The 11,358-nt window shown below is 48.8% G+C and overlaps 1 protein-coding gene across 1 annotated transcript in view; it reads right to left on the bottom strand.

Annotated features, from left to right (window-relative positions):
* LOC110328464 (cholesterol side-chain cleavage enzyme, mitochondrial) overlaps positions 1-10,532 on the bottom strand; it is a 26,140-nt gene extending 15,608 nt beyond the window's left edge. The window contains exons 1-2 of the mRNA XM_021207854.1: positions 10,226-10,532; positions 3,489-4,456 (exon numbers count right to left, since the gene is read on the bottom strand). The gene's annotated coding sequence lies outside the window, so the exon portion shown is untranslated. The remainder of the gene's footprint in view (positions 1-3,488; positions 4,457-10,225) is intronic.
* Between the last annotated feature and the right edge of the window lie 826 nt (positions 10,533-11,358).

The following is an 11,358-nucleotide window of genomic DNA, read 5'->3' as shown; positions in this document are numbered from 1 at the left end:
GCCTGCCTCTGCCTCCCGAGTCTGGGATTAAAGGCGTGCCCAGCATGACTTCCCTTTCTTATCTGCTGACGAACTAGCCATTCAAACATATATAGGAATGGGGAGATGGCTCATTTGGTAAGGTGCTTGCCCCACAATCATGAAGCAGCTGTGTAAGAAACTGTTCAAAGGCACTGGCAATCTTAGCACTAGGGAGACAGAAATGGGAGGACAGCCCATCTAGTCAAAGTGGCCAGGCCCAGGTTCAGAAAGTGACTCTGCTTCAAAAACTAAAACTAGAGAGTGACTGAGAAAGGCATCTGATGTAGACTTCAGGCCTATACACACACAGAGAGAGAAAGAGATAGACAGACAGACACAGAGACAGATCGAGAGACACAGAGACAGAGACAGAGAGACAGAGAAAGAGAGAGTCAGAGACAGAGAGACACAGAGACAGACAGAGAGAGACAGAGATGGACAGAGACACAGAGCGACACATGCACACAAACACACCAACGCTGGCTGCTCTTCCAGAGAACCCTAGTTCGAACACCCACATGACAGCTCACAACCATCTGTATCTCCAGTCCCAGGGGATCCAGCGCCCTCTTCTGGCCTCTGAGGGTGCTATGCATAAACATGGAATACATACATACATACACATGCAGACAAAACATCCACACACAGAAAAATGAAAATAACTAAATCTTTTTAAAATTAAAGCCCTGAGTTGTGCACGCTAAGTGAGCACATTGTTCTGCTCACGGAGCTGTGTCTCTGCAGTCCCAGCAATGGGGAAGCTGAGGTTAGAGAATCCCAAGTTCAGGGTTAGCCTGGGCTACAGAGTGACTTTGAGGCTATCCTGGACTATGTAGGGAGACTCTGTCTCGAAAATTATAAAAAGTAAACAAACAAACAAACAGGTAAATTGAATGGTATGGAAGTTCCATCTCTACAGAGCGATCAGCAAGCTTACGAGCACAAAGAACTGTATCCTCTTAACCCCTTTTTCCGTGTCTATCGGGCTAGGGGTAGCATGTGGGAGTGACAGTTGTCCTTGCTACTTGACCCAAGATTCCAATAACATTTGAATCACTGCCAACAAATTTAGAGCAGCCACACACCCCCACCCCACCCCCGCAGAAATGGAGCACTTCTCGAGAACAGCTGTCATGTTCCCTGAGGGAGCCCGTCCTGCCAGTCACAGACTTGCTGATAAAGCCAGGCTACCGAAGGCTGGTTTTGCATCACTAATGGCCTTGAGCCTGCAATGACATCATCCAGGAATAGCAGTGGCATTGGTTTCACAAAGAAAGGCAGTCACGTGGTCCTCTCTAAGGATACTAGGATGAAGGGACAGGCCATCCAAGTGAGCTTTTAAAACCAATTCCTCGGTTAGCCGCTACCCCATATTCCTGCCCAGGGAGGGAGTCAGGATTGCCAGGGCATGGAAGCCATGTCCATTCAGATCCTATCCTTAGTAGCTGCCCTGACCTAAGCTCAAAGGTCAGCCCTCATAGCCAGCCCTCTGCTGTAGAGCAGCAACTCCTGAAATGGCAGACGCTGGAGCTCATCCCCTCCGCCTGCCCACAGCAGCATCACAAAATGAGCCTGGGCTTGGCCGTAGGCAGATGAGACACAAGGGAGAGTCTTCTGCAGGCTTCCAGGGGCAAGCTTCTCCACAGCTCCAGAAGAACTTCTGGAAACCCAGCATTTCCTTCCCAGACAAGACAGGCATAGCTGGGGCGTAGGGGCCAGCATCCAAACAGGCTGTACTGACCTGGCCCCTCCTTCAGGACATGTTAGTGGCTGTTAGCAGTAGCCCAGCTTTCCCTAGCTGTGGCTCATGGACCTCAGTTTCTCACCTCAAGGGCAGCTGGGTGTCCTTCCCAACACAGTAGGCACTTCCCACCCCCAGGACAAAAGTCCTGAAAGAGAGAGCGAGTTGAAGGCTCTTCTGAGGTGGCCAGCCATCACCCCGACTCTGGTGTGTGTGCAGCAGTAATACACCAAGCCAGGCCTAAGCCAAAACAGAGGGTAACTGGGCTCTGCTTTGAACAGAAGTGTCAAAGAATCAAATATGTGGACATGTTTAACCCATACTGTAGAAGCCCGAAGCCCTAGAGACCTTTTTCTTTTTTCCCAAGATTCTATCCTTTTTAAATGCCCCCCCTTTGTACAAGACAAAATAGAAGACATGATTAGAATTGCCAAAAGTGTTACAATCCAGGTAGAAAGACGGGCTTGTTTACAAGAAAATAAGTAAAATTAAGGTGGGAGTCACAGGAAACATTTAAAGAAACAAACACTACAATGGGTGTCACTGTTTGTAGCAGCATGGGAGGGGTCAGGACACCGAGGGGCAGGCACACCACAAGGTATGGGTTTCACAGCATCAGTTAAAAAATTGATCCCAAATGTGTCACATGTTGGGCCCTTTAAGGTTTAATCCTACGGATTTGGATTACTCTAAGTGTCTGGCTACTGAGAGGGAATGTGATTAAACAAGCTTTCAGGAAAGTGACAAGATCTATGCTACCCAAAGCCCAGCACCACCAAGAATTCACTCTCTGCTACAGTATTGGCATTTTTTTTTTTTTTTTTTTTTTTTTTGAGAAATGACAAGAAACTTAGACACTGCCATTACTGTCTCTTGGGGGTGGGGGTGGGGCCAAGGGGACCTGTTGTGACTGAAATACGGCTAGTCTCACTGGTGAAATGAGAATTTTGCAGCTCACTTTTGTTGCTGTTAGGTCTTAGGTTGGTCTGTTTTGCATACTTTGATTGGTTTTTGCTTGGTTTTGAGACAGGGTCTCACCGTAGTAGCCCATGCTGGCCTACACCCTCCTATGTAAACCAGGCTGGCCTTGAACTCACAGTGAGCCACCCTGTCAGGAAGGTAGGTAGGTTTACCCTGTGATGAGAGGGCCACTGAAGACACACTCCTATGCCTATGACATAGGCGGAAGTTAATTCCATGCCCTGCTCTGCGTAGATTCCTGTCTTGCTCAGCAGGGAGCAATCTTTATGAAGCACCACCCCTTGTCCCACTGGTGAATCTGACCATTTTTGAGCAAGCTCCATTCCCCTTTGTACCGCTTCAAGTTAGCAAGTCCTTCAGGACGTTTGAAAGGCAAAGTTCCAAAAGATTGTATTCGAGATTGTTATTTCAAAGCTCCATGAGTTTGAGACCAGCCAGGGCTACATGATGAGACCCTGTCTCAAAATAAATAAATAAACAAATAAATAAATGATAAATTAAGTGGTGAATTTGATCTCTGTATTTGTGAAACCAGACTTTCCAGCAGACCCAGAAGCAGAAACTAGAAACAGTTCCCAGTAGCCACAGACCATTCTAGCTAAAGCGAACTCCAGCAATTGTCCAGACCATCCAACCACTCTACTAAAGTTCATCAGTTTAGTGTTTTAAAGGAAGTCATAAAAAGCAAAAATGCAATCAGCCAAGGAGTGGTCTACTTAAGGGCTGCAACTGAGTATGTACCCACCTATACCGGACGACACTAAGACACTACACGCAAATGTCTGTCATCACCGGCAAAGTGGATGCAGCAAAGAACCACTTCTGTGACGTGGTGGTGCCCAGAAGAGGAGTGAGGCTGTTCCACTCCGCTAACCGCACAGAAGGAAGCGGATGCACCGCTCACTCTCCTTTGCTTCTTGCTTTCAAGCCTTGTTCATGTAACACTTGCCCATCCCCATATACTTTCAAACCATCCCACGATGTCTTAGTTCACAAAGCAACAGCACAGAAGTCGCCATCAGGTAAGAGAGAAGCAGCCTGTGAACTCACCGTCTCACCCAATCAGCTGCACGCAGGAAAGGACTGTGGTGATCAAGGTCAAGTGCATTTTAGGCTCTTCTTAGTAGGAAGATGCGTTTGCATCCGTCCAAAGCCCTGCCCTGAGTTTTTACTAGACTGATGCCCATGTCATGAAATGGCTGCTGTTCTTTAAGTGGTTCATTTACTGGAGTTAAAAATTCTAGGTGCCAGGATGGAAACAAGGTAGTCAGCCAGACACAGAAGCATGACAAAGCAGGAAGCACCTGCCAGCACAGATGGTCGCAGATACTAATGAGGAACAGCATGGACCACACCCACAATGGCATGAAAACTAGGACTGTGTTGGCCATCAGCATCCCTTCTCCCGATCCTGACAGCTGCTCTTCCAGACCTGTAGCCATCAGGCTCCTGCGGCTGTTATCCACCGCACCCAGGTGCAGACTCAAGGAGTTTGAAGTCATCCTTCACAGACACTTGTAACCCGAGCACTAGCCCCAGAAACTTAATAGCCATTCTGCAGCCACAAAGATTCAATTTGTAGAGAGCTGTACAGACACCAGCCCCAGAGGCCCGGCTTTCCTTGACACTTCATAGTCCTGTAGAGTGTAGTATGGTACATCCTCCTAGGGTTTCAGGATGCCTGCTTTCTGTGGCTTGAATCACATGCTGAGCCTGGTGGGAATGAAAGTGACAGTCATACAGTCATACGACATCAATCACCCATGATATTTACAAGAGTCATCCCTCTGCTGACAAAGAAGTTTTCATTTCGGTGGTAGACATTTTGTTGGTCCTTCTCTCTTGTGAGACACCACTTCTGTAGAGAGACTCCAAAATCACAAAAGTGAGGCCCAAGTTACTCTCCTCCCTAGAGGGGACTACTATAATTGCATGTGAATAGGCAAGGCTGGGTCAGTCATGGGTCCTTCCAGAACATTGGTTTTGGTTTTGTGGCAGGGCGTCTATCCCAGGCTGGTCTTGAACTTGTGCTCCCAGGGATGACCTTTAACTCCTGAGTCTCTCGCTGCTACCACCCGAGGGTCAGGACTGAATGGTTTATAAGTACTGGTTTATTCAGCGCTGGGAATGGAACTCGGGGTTGTACACATGGTAGGCAAGCACTCTCCCACCTGAGCTCTATCCCTGGCACCCCTTTCAGAAATTTCTTAAGCTCTCACTCTTGGGGACGAAGCTGATGGAGGAAATGAAGCCCGAGATAGGAGCACGGGGAGGAGATCTATATAAAGCCCCACTGGTCACTATCAGGACTCTCATTCTTGTCCTATGGCTCCAAGAGACCTAGCTGCACCCCTGACTCAACCCTACCGAGGTTCCTTTTATTACTGGAAGTGCCTTTCCCTTTCTGCCAGGGAGGAGCTCCTGTTTTATGACTCTTTTAAATCATAGACTCGGTGTCAGAACTCTTTGTGGAGCAGGTGGCAGAAATCCAGCTGAAACTGGTTAAAACAAAAATTCGCGTATAAATAAAATGAATTCGAAAAGCTCAAGGCCAGAGGAAGTCACTGGCTCCCCACCTCCCATTCTTTCTTTTGCGTTGGCTGCTGTCTCCTGCAGTTAACTGTGCACAGCCAGGAAGAAGGCCAGGGATCTCCCTGACCCCAAGGTCCTGGAAACTCCCGCAGCAAAGACAGAGAAGGACCCCCCTCTCTCATGGCCATGATCTCACTGAAGAACTGATTGGCCAGTTTTTGTCCAATCACAGTGGACAGGATTCTGGCACCTGACTCTTGCAGGCAAGCACAGACCCTGCAGTCAGGGCCAGACAGAGCCCTGTGGTTGATGGAGCTTTGGGAACACTATAAGGAAAAGAAGGGTGTCCTTCCAACGTTCAAAAGTGCTGAGCAGACTGCAGACATAATCACATAGGGGGCATTGGGACCAGAGGGACTTGGGTTCGAGGCTGTGATGAACACTTACCAGGACTATTGTCCTGGTGTTTGGGAAGGGCCTCAAATTCTCAAAATAGCACAAGTAACCTCACTGATCTAAAAGCCGTCCACTGTGGTTTGGGGTTGATGTTTGGAGACCATGGTGAAAGCTGTGTGTCCCAGGGCTGGAAAGGGGGTTCAGTGGTTAAGAGCGCAGCCTGCTCTTACAGAGAGCCAGAGTTCTGTGCCCAGCACCCATACCCAGCAACTCACAACTCCAACTCCAGGGGATCCAGCGCCCTCTTCTGGCCTTCCTGGGCACCTGCACTCACAGACACAACCCACTCATACAATACACATAATTAAATATAAAATAAATCTTAGGGGGCAAATGAATTTGCTCTCGTGGGTCCAGCTCCAGACATTTTTTTCCACTAAGTCACATATCAGCTCCCCACCCCACCCTGCAACACCCCCCGACCCCACTAGACAGAACAAGTTATTACCCATAGATGTTTGACAAGAAACCAGCCTTGGAGATGCATGGCTTTACTAATCAGTAGCAGGGTGTGACTACTTAATCCTTTATATCATTATTACCACTCAGTTTCTCTCTCTCTCTCTCTCTCTCTCTCTCTCTCTCTCTCTCTCTCTCTGTGTGTGTGTGTGTGTGTGTGTGTGTGTGTGTGTGTAGTACATCTATGTACAAATGTTTGCAGGTATGTCTGCCTATGCAGGCACATGTGGAGACCAGAGCCTAACATCCAGATGGATTCTTCAAATGCATCTCCAGTTTTGGTGGTTTGGTTTGTCTCTCGGTGAACCTGCAACTGGCTGGCTATCTTAGACTGGCCATCAGGCCGCTGCAGGTCTTCACCTCCCCACACTTGGGTTACAGATGCATACCATCATGCCTGCCTTGTTCCTTTTTTATGTGGGTGCTGGGGCTCTGAACTCAGGTCCCCATGCTAGCACAGAGAGCACCTTACCCGATGAGCCATCTCCCCAGCTGGTCACACTCAGTCCCTTTTGCTTCCCTGTCTGTCTATCTGTATCCAATCTCTCTATCTAGCTACTTCGGCTCTCTCCTCTGCTTGTTCCCTTCCTTTTGCTTCATCTTGGGAAGGTGTGCCTGTTAGCTTTTGCCAGTTTGGCACACACTAAGTCACTTGGGAACAGGGAAACTCAATTAAGGAATTTTCTCCATCACGTTGGCTTGCGGATATGTCTATGGTGACATTTTCTTGATTAATGATTGCTACAGGAGGACCCAGTCCACCTTGGGCAGTGCCACCCCTGGGCAGGTGGTCCTAATTTGCATAAAAAGCATGCTGAGCTGGTCATGGGGAGCAAGCCCATAAGCAGCCTTCCTCCAAGGCCACCTCAGGTCCTGCCTCCAGGTTCTTGCCTTGAGCTCCATCCCTGACTTCACTCCATGATGGATTCTAACCTGTAAGTATATGTACTGGTTGGTTTTGTATGTCAACTTGACACAAACTGGATGCCTCCATGAGATCAAGCTGTAAGGCATTTTCTCAGGGATCAAAAGGGGAGGGCCCATTGTGGGTGGCACCATCCCTGGGCTGGTGGTCCTGGATTCTATGAGAGAGCAGGCTGAGCAAGCCAGGGGAAGCAAGCCAGTAAGCAGCACCCCTCCATGGTCTTTGCATCAGCTCCTGCTCCCTGACCTGCCTAAGTTCTAGTCCTGACTTCCTTTGGTGATGAACAGCAGTGTGGAAATGTAAGCTGAATAAACCCTCTCTTCCCCAACCTGCTTCTTGGTCATGATGTTTGTGCAGGAATAGAAACCTTAACGAAAACAGTATAATAAACGCTTTCTTTCCCAAGTTGCTTTTGGTCATGGTGTTCATCACCTCAGTAGGAAGCTAACCAGGGCAGACTGTCCTGTGGCCCCTAGAGGGGAGAGAGCATTTTCTAGGAGAGGAATGAGGCATTGCCTTTCTGCCCAGCTTGTGACAACTGATTGGTCCCTGTCCTAAAAGAAAAGCCAAGAGCCCCACTCTTCTGCTTCTCCATCTTTTCTGCTTGTTTCTGCCTCATCTCTGTCTTCTGCGCCAGGATGGGCTCGTGCAATCCTGCCGTAGTCCCATCAGTACCTGGGGCTCCCCATGAGCACCGTAAGCCTTTCCCTCTCTTTCTTTGCTCTGGTAGGGACCAAGCCTGGGGCCCTGCTCACGCTAAGCAAGTTCTCTGCACTGAGCTACTCCTCCAGCTTTTTTTTTTTTTTTTTTTTGATGGATTTTGATCTACTCCTCTGTCCAGAAAAAAAATTGAAATGAAAGGAAACAGAATCCAGTTGACAGAAACTTTTGAATAGGTAAGGATTTGGGGGTTAATGGAGGAGAGAGATGACTGAGACTGTGAAAGTCAAAGGAGTTTATTTGAAGTCTAAGGAATGGCAGTTTGGGAAACGCAGACTCAAATTTCTGAATCACTGTTCCCAGGAAGACAGGGAAGGCAGGAGATGATAATTTGTTACAAAGCAATAATGAGACTCTTTGAGGGAGCAACTTCTGTTGGAGTTCAGAACAAGTGTGTGACAGAGGCACTATGGAAGCTAAAGCTAAAAGACGGGATGTAAGCATGTGGTGAAAAAGTCCACAGAGTAAGGGGTGACAACCCTTTGACATGTACCAAGTCCCCAAGACAGTAGCAGGGATGGTCCTCATTGCCGCCCAACACCAGCTGAGTTTTTTATTCCTTCCTGATATTCACCCAAAACACACACCGGAGCACGTTTCTAGCTAGGAATCCTGAAAGTGGTCTTTCTGAAGACCAACCCTAGGGCCTCACCCACTGCAGCCTACGAGAACTTCCCCACCTGAATTTCCCAAGGATTGACCTACAGCCTAAGCCCTGGTCTCCATTCACCTGTCCTGTGCAGCACCTCTTTGCTCATCAGCTGGAGAGGCGAATGGCTGTCACAGCCCACTGCTGCCAGGGTGCAGCGAGGACACTCTGCCTGTACCTCTGGGTCCCTGTCAGCGCCAACCTATGTCCCTCACAATAGCCCACCCTTCCCTTTCCACCCCAGACACTGGTGCCCAGCACCCCTGTAAGCCTGGGCACTGGAACTCTAGAGCACTTCCCTTCCCATCAAGGCATGAGATAAAAGACAAAAATTTATTCCAAAGTTGTTTGTTTGTTGTTGTTGTTGTTGTTGTTGTTTTTAAAGGATAGCTATAATTTTCCTTTTGAAACCATACAGCTAGAAGGAGCAGTTTTGTAATTGAGACTTTTTAAAGAGAGAGAAACCCAGCCCACACATTCTTCCAAATGCAATGAAGCTTTTTATGGATACTAAACTTAGAAAATAATGAGGTTAATAAAATGTTACTGTTTGAAGTTTTATGAAGAATCTATTGGTTTTCACTTGGGCAGGGTTCTCATTTGAAGGCCAAACATTTCCCCCGACTATCGTGCTAGCTGAGAATGCCCAGTAGTGAGCTCTTTAGTAAGCAGATCCAGAGCCCTGTGTGAGTGCCCCCCACATACCACACCCTTACACACACACACACACACACACACACACACACGCGCGCACCTAAGTAGGACTGTGGTACAGAGGATTTGGCAAGTCAAAACAGGGACCCAGATGCCATAGCACGTCACTTCCTATGACAGGAGTTCTACTTTTTAAAAAATGTGTTGTGTGTGTGTTTGCCATAAATGAAGGGGTGCCCAAGGACACCAGAAGAGGCCACCAGATCCCCTTAAACTTAATTACAAACAACTGTGAACCACCCATGTGGGTGCTGGAGCCAACACTCGTCCCCTGGGAGACCAACAAGCATTCTTCACTAATAAGCCATCTCTCCCTCCCCTGACAGAGTCCTTCTTTACTGCAACCAGTGACTTAATCTACCAAGGGCACAGAACCGGAAACAAGTGATTCTCAGGACTGGCAAGGCCATTTCTGTCCTCCCGAGAAGAGTGGGTAGGGGCGAGCCACATGTCCTGATTTCCATAGTGAACAGGGAGAAGTTGCTGGCACCTTTTCTGGGACTTCAGGTTCTACCTTCCAAGTGGGTTGGCACTGGTGTGAGCTGACAGGAGAGAGAGGCTTCTGAGTGGTACAAGGACAGCGCCCTGAAGGGAGGCTTTGAAAGGCAGATACTGGACACAACGGCAAGCAGCCAGCCTCCCTTATGATACAGATGAAAGAATGGAGCTGAGTCAACCTTCAGCCATGTCTGTAGCAAGGACTGAGACAGAAAAGACTCCTGTCTTCTAGGTATCCGTAGGTTACTTACCTCATTCACCTAACGATGATCTGCTGAAATTTAATTTCTTACCACTAGGTGGAGCCAATGTCCACCATAACATTGGGCCCCGATGCTCTGAAGCTGGGGTCTAAAAGAGTTCGGTTCGGGAGGCAGTGGACTAAGGGAACTAAGGACTAAGGCTTCTTCGGAGATCTTCCCAAGGACCAGAAAAAGGCATAGGACAAATAACTCTGTCCCCGAGCGCAGTTTTTAAAAAGCTAAATGGACTCAATGCTGACCCTAGCAGTCGCAAACTCCTCACTTACCAGATGTCTGAGGCCATGAAAGAGGGTCCAGGGATTCTGGGGACAGTTGCTCTCAGCTCCTGCGGATAGAGAGAGCACGCATGAAGAAGTGTCACCTCCAGAAAGGGCGATCCTGGAACCGGAAGTTGGGGGGTACCCGCCAGACTTCAAAGTATATATTTGCACAAGCTCTCCGGAGGTTGTCGCCTTCAGCACTGCCCGAGGCGAGCCAGGTTGGTATTCGGCGGAACTTAAGGCTTTGCAGAGCAATTGCTGCTGAGCAGTGCTCTATACAGACCACAGAGACAGGTGGAAGGGGGCGGAGCTCGGGGCTCAGCTGCTCCCTCATTGGATGTAGGGGTTGCTGGGGTACTGACGAGGGAGGGTTAGCTGAGGATGAGGGGCTGGGGCCTGAATAGGCTGAGAGGTGTGGGATTTGAAAGGACTGCGTGAGGAAGGTGTAGAAACCTGGAGCAGGTGTGGTGAGCTCTTTCGCTGGCATCTAGGGTGGCCATTAGCCATGTTGTCCTCAGGCACACGAGCACATGGCCCCAGGTGTACTAGAAGGGTCAAGCTCCGTGTTCCTTCAGGCAAAGTGTGCATGCATCTGTACCTTACCTCTCCCAAAACAGAACTCGGGTTCCCTAGTGTGGGGGCTGAGGGTGGGGGCGGTGGAGTGATAAAGTCAAGTACTGGCCGGCTCCTCCCCTGGCTCTTGCTGGCTTCCCACCAGAGGAACAAAGGAGATGTCCAGCCTTCTTCCAGTTTAGCCATACCTTCCTCTACCCTCATCTCTCCCTTAAAGCAGCTTTTCTGCACGGACAGTTTTGCAGGCTCGACAGCCTGTAGAGGGTCCCCCATCTTTTGTGGTGGTCCTTTCTTTTCTCATCTGGCTGTAGTGAGTTCATTACTAATCCATAGTTACTCATTGAGCGCCTGGCTTGTACAGGTTCTAGCGAGGCACCAGAGGAAAAGCTGTGCTGTGGATAATCGTAGACCTGAAGGGCCTTGCCCCTTTACCCGAGGGGATATAGAAATTAAGCCGGAACTGGACAGGATGCATCCTTCCTGCTGACTAGCCTTCCCCGTGCCAGAAGGAGTTGCACAGGTTGCTGAGGGAGAATTGTCATCACTAATGTTTTATTTAGCCATGG

Source organism: Mus pahari, chromosome 10 (assembly GCF_900095145.1).
Source record: "Mus pahari chromosome 10, PAHARI_EIJ_v1.1, whole genome shotgun sequence".
Taxonomy (NCBI): domain Eukaryota; kingdom Metazoa; phylum Chordata; class Mammalia; order Rodentia; family Muridae; genus Mus; species Mus pahari.
Note: the sequence above shows the minus strand (reverse complement) of the source record. Positions and strands in the feature narration are given on the sequence as shown.